Here is a 12,020-nt window from a genome sequence, read left to right on the forward strand (position 1 = left end):
AGCACTGCGCAGAATCAGGCCCTTATGCCCAATGTAAGTCAATGACTTCAGACAGCAGCTAACTAGTTCTGAAATTGACGAGAGCAATAAAATGGTTCCTAATCATTTCTTGATTGTAAAAAAAAAAAAAGGCAAGGAGTTCTGCTTAAAAGTTCACGGGACAACATGGCACAGGCATTTGAGGAATGGGGAGAAAAGGCTTCTTGTACTCATATCCAGGGGAAAGCACCAATGTGGCTAGGAAGTGCAGGTGCTGTGCTAGATTAGCATCATTGTTGGCATTAACGTCTTCTAAGAAGGCAGGAAATAAGCAAGATTAGGGCAGAGCCATGTTCCCCTTTGTCCCAACTGGCTGGTGAAAGAGGGTGACGCACGTGGCACCTGTTTACAAGCTGACAGAGTTTCTACTTCAGCATGCTTTTCCTCTGGAGTCCCAGCAGGAATTGGGCTGAGTCAGACAGAATTTCTCTTGTAGCGTTAAACCATCTGTGAGTTCCCCTATGCAAAGAGAATTCTCCATTCTCCAGCTATGGCTGGAATCAGACCACTTTTGGGTACATCTACACTGCAGCTGGAAGGTGTAGTTTCCAACTCAGGTAGACATACATATGATAGTTCTGATTGAACTGGCATGCTAAAATTAGAAGTGTAGCTCTGGGGTCCATGAGTGGCGGGATGGGCTTGCCAGCCTGAGTATGTGCCTAGGGACTCAGATGGAATCTTATTCGGGATCACTTGCCCATCCTACTGTTTTCACTGCATTTCTACACTTCTGTTTTAAGGATGTTAGCTCAACCAGAGCTTGTGTGGTTATGTCAACTGAACTGGAAATTATCCATCCAGTTTATACCCTTAGTGGACTAGAAATCTGGCCCAGAGAATGCTGAAAGAAAGAAAATGGAGATAAAAGTAAAGAATGAATGTGTGGGATGGTATGAGAGAGACAGAAGGGAATGAAGTGAAAAAGGTATAATTTTGAGCCAAGATGAGCCAAGAAGGGTGGGTTTTGGTTTTTACAAAATTTGAGAATCCAGTTTTGGTTTTGAAAAGCCTAAAAATATAAAGGGCACTTCATATCTTCAAATTTCATTTGATCTGAATTGTCAGTGTTTGACAGGGAAGGAGAAGGAGTGAGCAGATGAAAGGTTCTGATTCAGACTTACCTCTGATCTCAAAAGTTAGGTTTTATTTGTGTTCCTATGCTCCTTAGGTCATTACATATTTGCACCTAAAATGGTCTTGTCTAATTAAAGTCTTTGGGCTTCACAGGGGTATCTGGGTGAAAGTTACTGGTCTGTATTATACAGAAGGTCAGACTAGATGATCTAATGGTTCTTCTGTGAAAAATCTCCAAAAGAAAATCAGTCATTGAAGGCAAATTCTGAAAAATGTCTCCAGCTCTCCAAGATCTCACTACACAAAAAGATCTTCTGATGCAGTGCATGAGCTGCATAAATGCAACCCTAACTTAATTTTTATACTTCTTATTGCATCTTCAAATACATAGACCCAATTAATTTTTGAAAATTTAAGCAGCAGTCCACTCACGCCCCTTCTCTACCTACGCTACATTGATGATATCTTCATCATCTGGACTCATGGGAAGGAGACTCTGGAAGAATTCCACCATGATTTCAACAGCTTCCACCCCATCATCAACCTCAGCCTGGACCAATCTACACAGGAGGTCCACTTTCTAGACACCACAGTGCAAATAAGTGACAGTCACATTAACACCACCCTATACTGAAAACCCACAGACCGCTATGCCTACCTTCATGCCTCCAGCTTCCATCCCAGACACATCACATGATCCATCGTCTACAGCCAAGCGCTGAGGTACAACCACATCTGCTCCAACCCCTCAGACAGAGACCAACACCTACAAGATCTTCACCAAGCATTCTCAAAACTATGATACCCACACGAGGAAATAAGGAAACAAATCAATAGAGCCAGACATGTACCCAGAAGCCTCCTGCTTCAAGACAAGCCCAAGAAATAAACCAACAGAACTCCACTGGCCATCACCTACAGTCCTCAGCTAAAACCTCTCCAACGCATCATCAGTGATCTACAACCCATCCTGGACAATGATCCCTCACTTTCACAGGCCTTGGGAGGCAGGCCAGTCCTCGCTCACAGACAACCCACCAACTTTAAGCATATTCTCACCAGCAACCACACACAGCACCACAGTCACTCTAACTCAGGAACCAATCCATGCAACAAACCTTGATGCCAACTCTGTCCACATATTTACACCAACGACACCATCATAGGACCTAATCAGATCAGCCACACCATCATGGGTTCATTCACCTGCACACCCATCAATGTAAAATATTCCATCATGTCCCAGCAATGCCCCTCTGCTATGTACATCGGCCAAACTGGACAATCCCTATGTAAAAGGATAAATGGACACAAGTCAGATATCAGGAATGGCAATACACAAAAACCTGTAGGAGAACACTTCAACATCCCTGGACACACAATAGCAGATTTAAAGGTAGCCATCTTGCAGCAAAAAAACTTCAGGATCAGACTTCAAAGAGAAACCGCTGAACTTCAGTTCATTTGCAAATTTGACACCATCAGCTCAGGATTAAACAAAGACTGTGAATAGCTAGCCAACTACAAAAGCAGTTTCTCCTCCCTTGGTGTTCACACCTCAACTGCTAGAAGAGGGCCTCATCCTCCCTGATTGAACTAACCTCATTATCTCTAGACTAATTCTTGCCTGCATATTTATACCTGCCTCTGGAAATTTCCACCACATGCGACTGACGAAGTGGGTATTCACCCACGGAAGCTTATGCTCCAATACTTCTGTTAGTCTATAAGGAGCCACATGGCTCTGTCGCTTTTTATTAAAGAGTATGATTGGGATTCCCAGGGGATGCCAAAATACTGAATTGCCAGGAACCAAGCCAGAGTTGTGGATCCTGATTTTCATGGTATAACTGTGCTGTGCCTGGCTAATGAGCTGCTCTAACTGACACCACCTAAAGCATAGTATGCCAACTGGGGATAACTGGAATGCATTGCACTCTGAACCTCCCCACCCACTGCATGCCCCCAACATTGGATGTAAGTAGAGAAGGTAGTGGAAGATGTTGGTACATCAGCTTTTGTGCCAGCTGAGAATTTGTCCTCCCCAGGAGTGGCACAAAGGAGATGGAATGGAGAAGAAAATTTAGCCTGAACTTTCTGGAGCGGCATATATGTTTTGTCCAGCAACTTCAACAAAACGAAAACAAAACCGAACAAAACCACTTCCCATTGTTAAGTACATTCAGCTGGTGTGGGGAAATCCTCTCCTCCTTCCATGTCTATAGCTTCTCTCGCAGATAGGGTTGGATTAGAGGGAGCCCAGCTGCGTAGGGGGGGCTCCCTACACATACAAGCCTTCACTTTTTTTTTTTTTTTAAATTTCCAAGGAATTTATTGTGATTTGTTTAAAAATGGAGAGAAAACTTTGTAAATGCAGAAAACAAAGGGCCAGGAGCAAGAGTGCCTGGGACTCACCACCTGGCAGTTGAGGAAGCCTTCCACTCTCTACAGAGGTTGGATGGTCTCAGCTGCTGGGACCCATTTCCCCATCCTTCTCGCTCCCCGCCTGCATAGAGGAAGTGAATGCAGCTGCACTGAGAGGCCAGGGTCAGAAGAGAGTGCAGAAATGAAGCTACAAGGGAATGGGGGGCAGTACTCACGGGGTGCACCTTTCTCCTCCCTACAGGCCTGTTGCTGCAGCAATTAGTCGGTCTCAGCTGCTGAGACCTAGCTCCTGCTACTCTTGCTGCCCCACTGCTTAGAGGAAGTGAATGGGGTTGTGCTGAGGGGAGCAGAAGGCTTTACCCCAGGAGTACTGAAACCCTCTTAACCCCCCAACACCTCCCCTCCGCCCCCCCCCCCCCCCGCTGCACACAGCCCGATGCTGACCCCAGCCCTTCATTTCTGTCCCAGGAGCTTCTCCTGCAAAAAAATCCTGTTTTTTGAAAAAGTCAACATTTATGGACGAAGGAGGAGGGAGTCAGAAGTCAGTAAAACCCAAATACTGACTTTTTCAAAAAACCAGGAATTTTTTGTTGGGTGGGTGGGGAGTGAAGGAAATCAGTAAATACTAATAACAAAGGGCCGTACCTATATGACACTGAAAATAATAAATGTTTGAAACAAACCTCCTGAATTGTGTTCTTATATTTAATTTATACTACTTTGGTCAAGAGAATTCAGACACTGAAAGTAGAAAGGCACAAGCGAGAGTCAGTGCCAAAGCTTTGGGTGAGAATCTGCATGTTTGTTTTGTACACATCTCTTTTGTTAAACACACAGACAGACACAGACATTGGAGAGGAAGATGCACATTTTATAAAAACGTTATTTGAGGACAGTTATATTAGATCCATATGTACTTGGACATCTAGTTAACTTTAGTTTATTTGCATACTGCATTCGCTCTATTGGTTGAAATGCTTGGCAACAGCTGTCCTGATTTCATATACTCTAAATAGTCATATTTGATTACTATGATATCAGGTCATGAATTACATCTCTCAGATAATATTATGGTCTTTTGTTACTATCTGCCAGTGGGGTATTTGTTACATATACGTCTCATGCCAGGATATCATCAGGGGGCTGTAATTCGTGCAGCCGTACTACAGCCATGAAATATAGATATAGATATACTGGAGTGTAACTTCAGAGTAAGTTAATTAGCCAACAATGAGCTGTCCTGAAACTCAACTTTTAAAAGTATAAACTTGCCTCCCATTCTTCTGTTTTCTCCATCCTTCCATAGCAAATAAACTTAGAAAAAAATTAGGGGAAATTTTTGTGTAAGTTCAGAGTAAAATTGGAAAAGGGCTTTACGTGCTCTCTCCGTGAGGTCTGCTGTGCAGGTAGACACCACTGGAACTCTGGGAGTAGCTTCCTAACCAGCTCCCCTGAAGATTTTCTCCCCTCATAAGCCTTTATTAGGCCCAGATTCCTTACCTATAACTGCCATCCAACTACTTAGGCAATTAACTATCACAAGTGGAACTGAGTTTGCTCATTCTTACTGGAGCCTGTCACATGTAGGCTGGGTGCATGACTACCTCACGGTCCAGCTGCACAGAACACTATCACTTAAACTTATTTCAGTTGAGTACAGAGATATGAGTAGGATGGGTGAAGAACATAGTCAGGATGCATGCAAGCTGTAATGTTTATTTGGAAGTCTAGTGTATTAAAAATCAGACATTTATGCAGTTAACTTATTTTAAACTCCAGTCTAATGATACGACGGGTAAATTGAACAAGATTTGTTTCCCAAATTGTCTGGGAAAGGAAACAAAAATGAAAACCCACAACCCCTTCACCCCCACTGCCTTGTAGGCCCTGCTCCTGCAAACACACATGTAGTCAATGGGACTATGCACATGCTTAAGTAAGCTCATACATAATTGCAGGAATGGGAATTTAAGGACCACAGTAGCAGCGACTCCTATTGTCATCTTACAAGAGGGGGGTCTCCAATACATCCCTGCTCAGAAAAAAAAAAAAGTTTCAGGATCAGATGAGAGAGAAAAAGATTTCAAATATTTTGATTTTTTGTTTTTCTGACTCCATGTTCTTGGGTTATACGTAAAACTTTATACAAGGATTTTCTGAAGTGCTTCATTATACCCACATTCTTTACTGATTCTTTGCAAGTGGATCATAAATTCTAATTTGTTTTTAAAGCTAAGACATGCCGCCATGTAAAACAGAAATTCCCAGAAATTTCAGAATATGGATTGTCTTTTATAGCAGGTTCAAGGGGTAATTGTTTCATGTGGGAAATCAACTATAGTAATATCAACCAAAAATTCCTGCTGAACAGAAACCTATTGATTTTCATAGATTCTAAGGCAGGAAAGGACCATTGTGATCATCTAGTCTGACCTCCCCAGATAACACAAGCCATAGAGCATCCCCAAAATAATTTCTAGAGCAGATCTTTTAGGAGAATCCACCATAAACCTTGGGAAATTGTTCCAATGATTAATCACTCTCACTGTTAAAAATTTAAGCCTAATTTTAATTTATCTGCCTTTAAAATTAAGGTTCTTTACATGGGACAAGTATTCAGAGACCAAAAGAGACTTTGTTTTTCGAAATAATTTGAGCTCTCTATTATATTGATTGCCTTCCATTTCCCAGCCTTTGTTTGGTATTGTAATTTTAAATGTAAGTTTAAAATCACTGCACAGATTGTGCGGGCATACAAAATTTGGAGTGCTGCACATGTACCTTACTGTGTGCCAGTTACATTTTATTCCAAAATGATATGTATTTTGTGGTTTGGGGTTTGGATATCAGTGCATTTTGCAAAGGAATAAGAATACTGCATATCATCATGAGTATGGACCAGGGTTACAGTGTGGGGACCTTTGAATGCGCTAAATTGCGTTGCAAATATACAAAGATTCAAGAAAGCATTTCAAGACTGCTGGTATTCCATTGCAAGGCACTCCTTGATAAACTGCCATGCAAACATGTTTCATTACAGTGTACTGACAGGTCACTGTGGTGACATTAAGATGATAGTAATGCTTGAAGAATGATCCAACATGAAAAATATTCATTGCTTGGTGGTTACTTGCAGGCAATTCCAAATAGTGTTACACAAGGGTCAAATTATAAAGCTTTTTCAGTGACATTCATAATTGTTTAAGATAATAGAATTGGCTGACCTTTTGTCAACTAGTTACTATTCAATCCAAGACTTGATAAAACCCACCACATCTGATTTTCTGTAAACTAGCTTGGTTGTGTTACACTTTTCCAATAGGATAGACTTTTACAAATCATGTCAGTAAGATCCCTGCTCCCTCAAAACATAATACGCTCTCATTCTGTACAAGTGAAAAATTCAACCAAACCAAATATGACAATTTAAAGAATTGCAGATGGTTAGGGGGCTGTTAGTCTAAATTAATTAACAAACAAAAGGCGTCTTCTGGTAGCTGACACCAGTTCAAACTTGCTAACTGAAGGATGGATTTTATTTTATTTTTTAAACTGCGTCAGGCAAACAGAATTCATGGCTTAGTGTTTTGGGCCCTCCCTGGACTGAATTCTGGTTCAACTGATGGTAAGCATTTAATTTTATTAATTTTGAAAGGAGATTTTTATTGGACAGCTGTAAATCAAAAAATGATTTTCCAAAGCAAGCACATAAAGCTATGATGCCGCTTGTTGGTTTTACAGGAGTTTTATGTTTGTTTGAGTTGTTTAAGGAACAAGTATTACCTCAGGGATGACTTAAATGATGGTGTCAATTACACTTTGGTAAAATTGTCAAATTTATATGTGAAAGGGGCAGAAGAATGGGGTTGCAGGGAAGGAACCTAACAAGAAGGTGTAGGAAAGTGCAAACTGAATCCCAACTGCACCCACCCACAGAAAAACTATTTTACATCCTCCTGTCAGTTGCTTTTCATGCTACCACCCTGCCCTTCTATCACCATTTATGTCTCTTCTGAATTTAGCCCCAAATATTTATGTTATGAATTCAGGTGACTTGGTGAATGAGAAGGAAACAAGAGGAGAATCTCCTGAAGAGCTATAGAATTGCAGCTCCAGTTCATCCTACTTTTAGCTTCATATCTGTGGCATGTCACGTATGAGAAGGACAGTCTTTCTAAACAAACCAACTTTTATGTGGTATCATATTCATAGTCGTAAATCAGTCATTCAAATAGGACTAATTGCTACCCCAGTTGTCTTAAGCCTTGTGCCGTGCTGCAGGGAGCTCTTAGGAGCCCTGTGACAGTATTTTGCCACCACGTTGAAGAGAAGGTTGGGATGACTTTTGTGTCCTAGATAAACTGACCCATCTCTGCATGCCGCTAAATAAAACTGAGTGAACACTACCACATGTTTTGCCAACATTAGTTGAAATTTGACTTTTTTGTTTGCTTTGGCAAAACGTTCTACCAACCCATTTGACTGGTTCACAGAAACAGTCCATATTAAGTGATACTGGAAAATAAAGGTGGAAAGTGAAATTTGAATTCATCATTGCTAGAAGCCTGGTTGTAAGTGTTATTCTTGTCTAGTCAGGGAACAGAAGCACACTCTGTGATCTGTGTCAAATCATCAGTTCATATTTACAATATCAAATTCTCACAATTGCTCTTGAACAATCTACAGACCAAAAGTTATTTGTAGAAATGAGTCTGAATAATTTTAACTAATGAATATATTTGAGAAAATTGCAAACGGCTTGCGAACAATTCACAAACACCAAAAGAGGCACCATTAATCAAATAAATTATTAATTGCAAATCATTTTCACTGCTCTCCTACTCAGTCTTGCCAGAAGTTATTTATTCTTGTGACTCATAAAAATACTTCTGAGGAGCATTTTTTCAAGCGTTTGGAATAAACCTTGTTGCACAAAATGTCATATTTTCAAAAATATAGCACAGGAAGATTCTATGCCATACTTTCCATAAGGTCTGCAACCCCACTCTAATTTCACAAGTTGAACTCAGAACTATTAATATACTCCATGAATTTTTCAGAAATAAAGTATAAATATTTCCAAAATGCCATGTAATATGTTTGTTTGCCCAATAGCACTGCCTTTTATTGTTCTTAAGATTATAAGAAAATATTTGTTTAAATGGGAAAATAAATGAATAGATTCTCCAGTCTGTAAATTCATCCTCTGCAAATGCATGCAGTCCTGTGAGCAGGGTTCTCTGACACACTGAAGGGGATGACACTTTGTGGGAGCACATTGTTGCTTATGTTTGCATATTAGAAGAGTGCCGCTCATTTGTCCCATCTCAAAGAGATTTCAACTAATCTTAAGTTTTTAAGACACAATTGCATATTTCCTTTTTGTAGTAGGTGGGTAGGTTTTATTGAAATAGCAATATTTTACCATTCATCTTTGATTTCTCCAGAGAATATTATCTCTATTGGTGCTGATTTGACACAAATGTTAGTTACAGAGAGGGATCCTAGATGCTAATAGTAATTAATTGCCACAAATACTTCTATAGCATTACCCATACCTTTTGTGTGCCTCTGTGCAGCCTGCAATGTGTCCAGATAAACTAATTAATACTTTTATACAACTGGAATTGATTCCCATTCATTATTCCTTCCTGTTTATCAGGCATTTTGCCTCATTGGTTACCCAAACTCAATACCCTGGGATTTCTTCTTTTGCCATTCAGAAGTGGCTTAATCAAAGTCAGACTGATGACATACTGTGCTGCCTTTGTAATGCTATACTTGTGAGAGAAGCATCTGGAGCATTACAATATGGTACTTTTACATATATAAGTAATAATAAAAAGGGATTGGGTGGGAGCCATAGCCTTATATAGAAGATCAAATACTCCACAATATTAAGAGTATCTGTAATAAGGGTGGAGTCCACAGAAATGATCCAAGGTCACTAGATTAGCTCAGATGACCGAAGGAAAAAATGTGAGTACAAGTGCCTTGTATATGGGTCCAAACTAGGAAATACAATGGAATCTGTAACATGATGTATTACAAGCAGCAAATTGGTGCAAACTTATCCTGTGACCTGGTTATCTACAGAAAGTCGGGACTCGATCCAGGAACTTTGATCTTCCTAGAAACAAGGGAATGCAGCATCACATACAGCTAATTTAGTAGAGTTCACCTAGAGTACAACTCAAGTCCTAATGTGGGCTTGAGTGTGTGACACCAGCTGCGGCGTGCAGAAAACGGCCTGCCTTCCTAAGCTAGACTCCTTTATTCAGCTCCCGAATTCGCTTTCTCAAGATGCAGTTTTGGCCCTAGCAACTCAAGAAAGAAAGACAGGACCCCACCTCCTTAACACAGTAGTTCTCTGTTTCAACAGACGTATTTGGAAATCTTTACAGCATTCCATTGGAACTAATGTAACTTTGATGCTTTATTTCTCTGAGGCACAGCAAGTATGGAACATATTATCTTATTGGGGAAAATCCTGATTTGTATTATTGCCTTGGCACTTTCTGCGTGGTCTTCATGCAGTGTATCCCAAAGTGCTTTACAGAGCAATAAATTATATTACCAACAGCCATTATGACCTCAGTAAGATCTACATACGGCCAAGAACAGCTACATGTTACTATCAGTTAATTAGTGGTGGTATTCATTAAATGAGGCAGTGCGAGCCAGGAAGCTATCCTCTACTATTTGTGAACGGTGTCATGGGATGGCACAAAAGCCATTCAAACCACTGGCAGCAGGCAGAAAGGAAGTTGAATCTCTCAGACAATGTGTTATTTTGGCATATGCTTATAGTACATGCAGGCACACACGTACATTCACCTACACAGACACACCCCCTCACACACATTCTCTCTCTCACACAGGGCTTAATTAGCCACTGCCTTGCACCCTGTAATTTATGCCTGCACAACCCACTGAAAGAGTTAGTGTGTTACCCCCTTTTCACAAGGGTAAATAACTAGACAAGATGCAAGGTAGTGGAGAATTAGACCCATGTCATGCAATAGGCTGTACCTGAGAGGACAAGGCGCTGACTTCCATTATATACTAGACCCTTGAGGAGAACATAGTCCACAGCATGCAAAGGGAGTCTTGCTGTTCTTTCCTTGTATACCACATTGACCATGAATAGTAGTATGCCTTCAGGTTAGAGGTACTCCAATCCTGAAAACAGAACTGGAACTGAAGCGTATTAAAAGGGGGTTGGTTCTATATTAAGCTTTCACCACAGTCAGTCTATGAGCCTGAATGCCATGTTCAGTTTCAGAACCTAGTATCACACACATTCAGATAATACACTTTCAAGATATCTCAGCCTGACCTGGTGGACTTGATCCTTCAGCTCTCTCCTAACCACCTTTCTTATACTCCTATCCAGATCCCAGAATGCCTTCTTATCGCCATTCAAAGTTCACATACCTTACTACAGTAAGGGACTGGAGCTTAGGCAGTGTGGCCTAGCGGTCACAGGTGGGTTGGAGTCCACCAGTCAAGCACAGCCATAAGATGGCAGCCAGCGAGCAGGGATCAGAGTAGTTGCTAGGGCTAGGATCAGTAGGCAAGAGTTAGAGTAAGGCTGGGGTCAGAGCCGGAGGTAGTTACGAGGCTGGAATCAGGAGGCAAGAGGCAAGGTCAGAGTCAGACTGGGGTCAGAGACTGGAGATCAGAAAGCAAGGCAAGGGCTGGAGTTACAACATGCCAGAAGCCTGCATGGTTTCCCAGACAACTTCCTGGGCCACCCTCCAGTGTTAAATAGTAATCATGGGACAATCAGAAAGCTGCAGGATGCTGTCACTCTGATCCCCTGGAGTGGTGCTTCCTGCAGTGTCTAACCTCCACACTAATATTAGCTATAGCTCTGAATGGCCTCCTGGTGGGAATGTGGAAACTTCAGATATCCCAGGCTCTGAAAACTCAGATTCTAGTCTCACGACTACCCCCTCAGCTGCTAGAAACCCTCCCTATCCTCATGTAGAGGACACCTATCTAATTCCTTCCCATTGCACTTTAAAGTTTAAGAAATGGCTAATACGCTTCCTCTCTTCTAGCACTCTGCTCCCTTTTGAGTATTCTGGAAGTCACCTTCAGACTACTAGTTAGTATTATCTCTGTAGCACAGTACTGCGATCATGTCACAGCCTTCCTCTTCTCACTAGAGACATTTGTTCAGATCTGAACTTCTCCAAAGTTCAGGGATGTTTGGCATCTGAGCTTTTGGTTTGGGCCCCTCCCTATTGCTCACATCAGATCCCAGAAGGGGATAGAGGCTGTTCAGAGCTCCGAAAGCCAGGCCCTCAGGATATAAATGACAAACAGTAAAAGAAAAGTCTTGATACTTAATTTTTTAACTGTTTTTTTTTAGGGGAATAGTATCACTTTTTCATTTTTACTCCAGGCACAAATTAAATGGTGCTCACCTGCTTTTGAAAATCTTGATGGGCAAGAGACCAAGGTTAAACAATCCACTCTCATGGCAAACTCTGACAAATTCTTTTTGTCAC

This window comes from Gopherus evgoodei, chromosome 3 (assembly GCF_007399415.2).
Source record: "Gopherus evgoodei ecotype Sinaloan lineage chromosome 3, rGopEvg1_v1.p, whole genome shotgun sequence".
NCBI lineage: Eukaryota > Metazoa > Chordata > Testudines > Testudinidae > Gopherus > Gopherus evgoodei.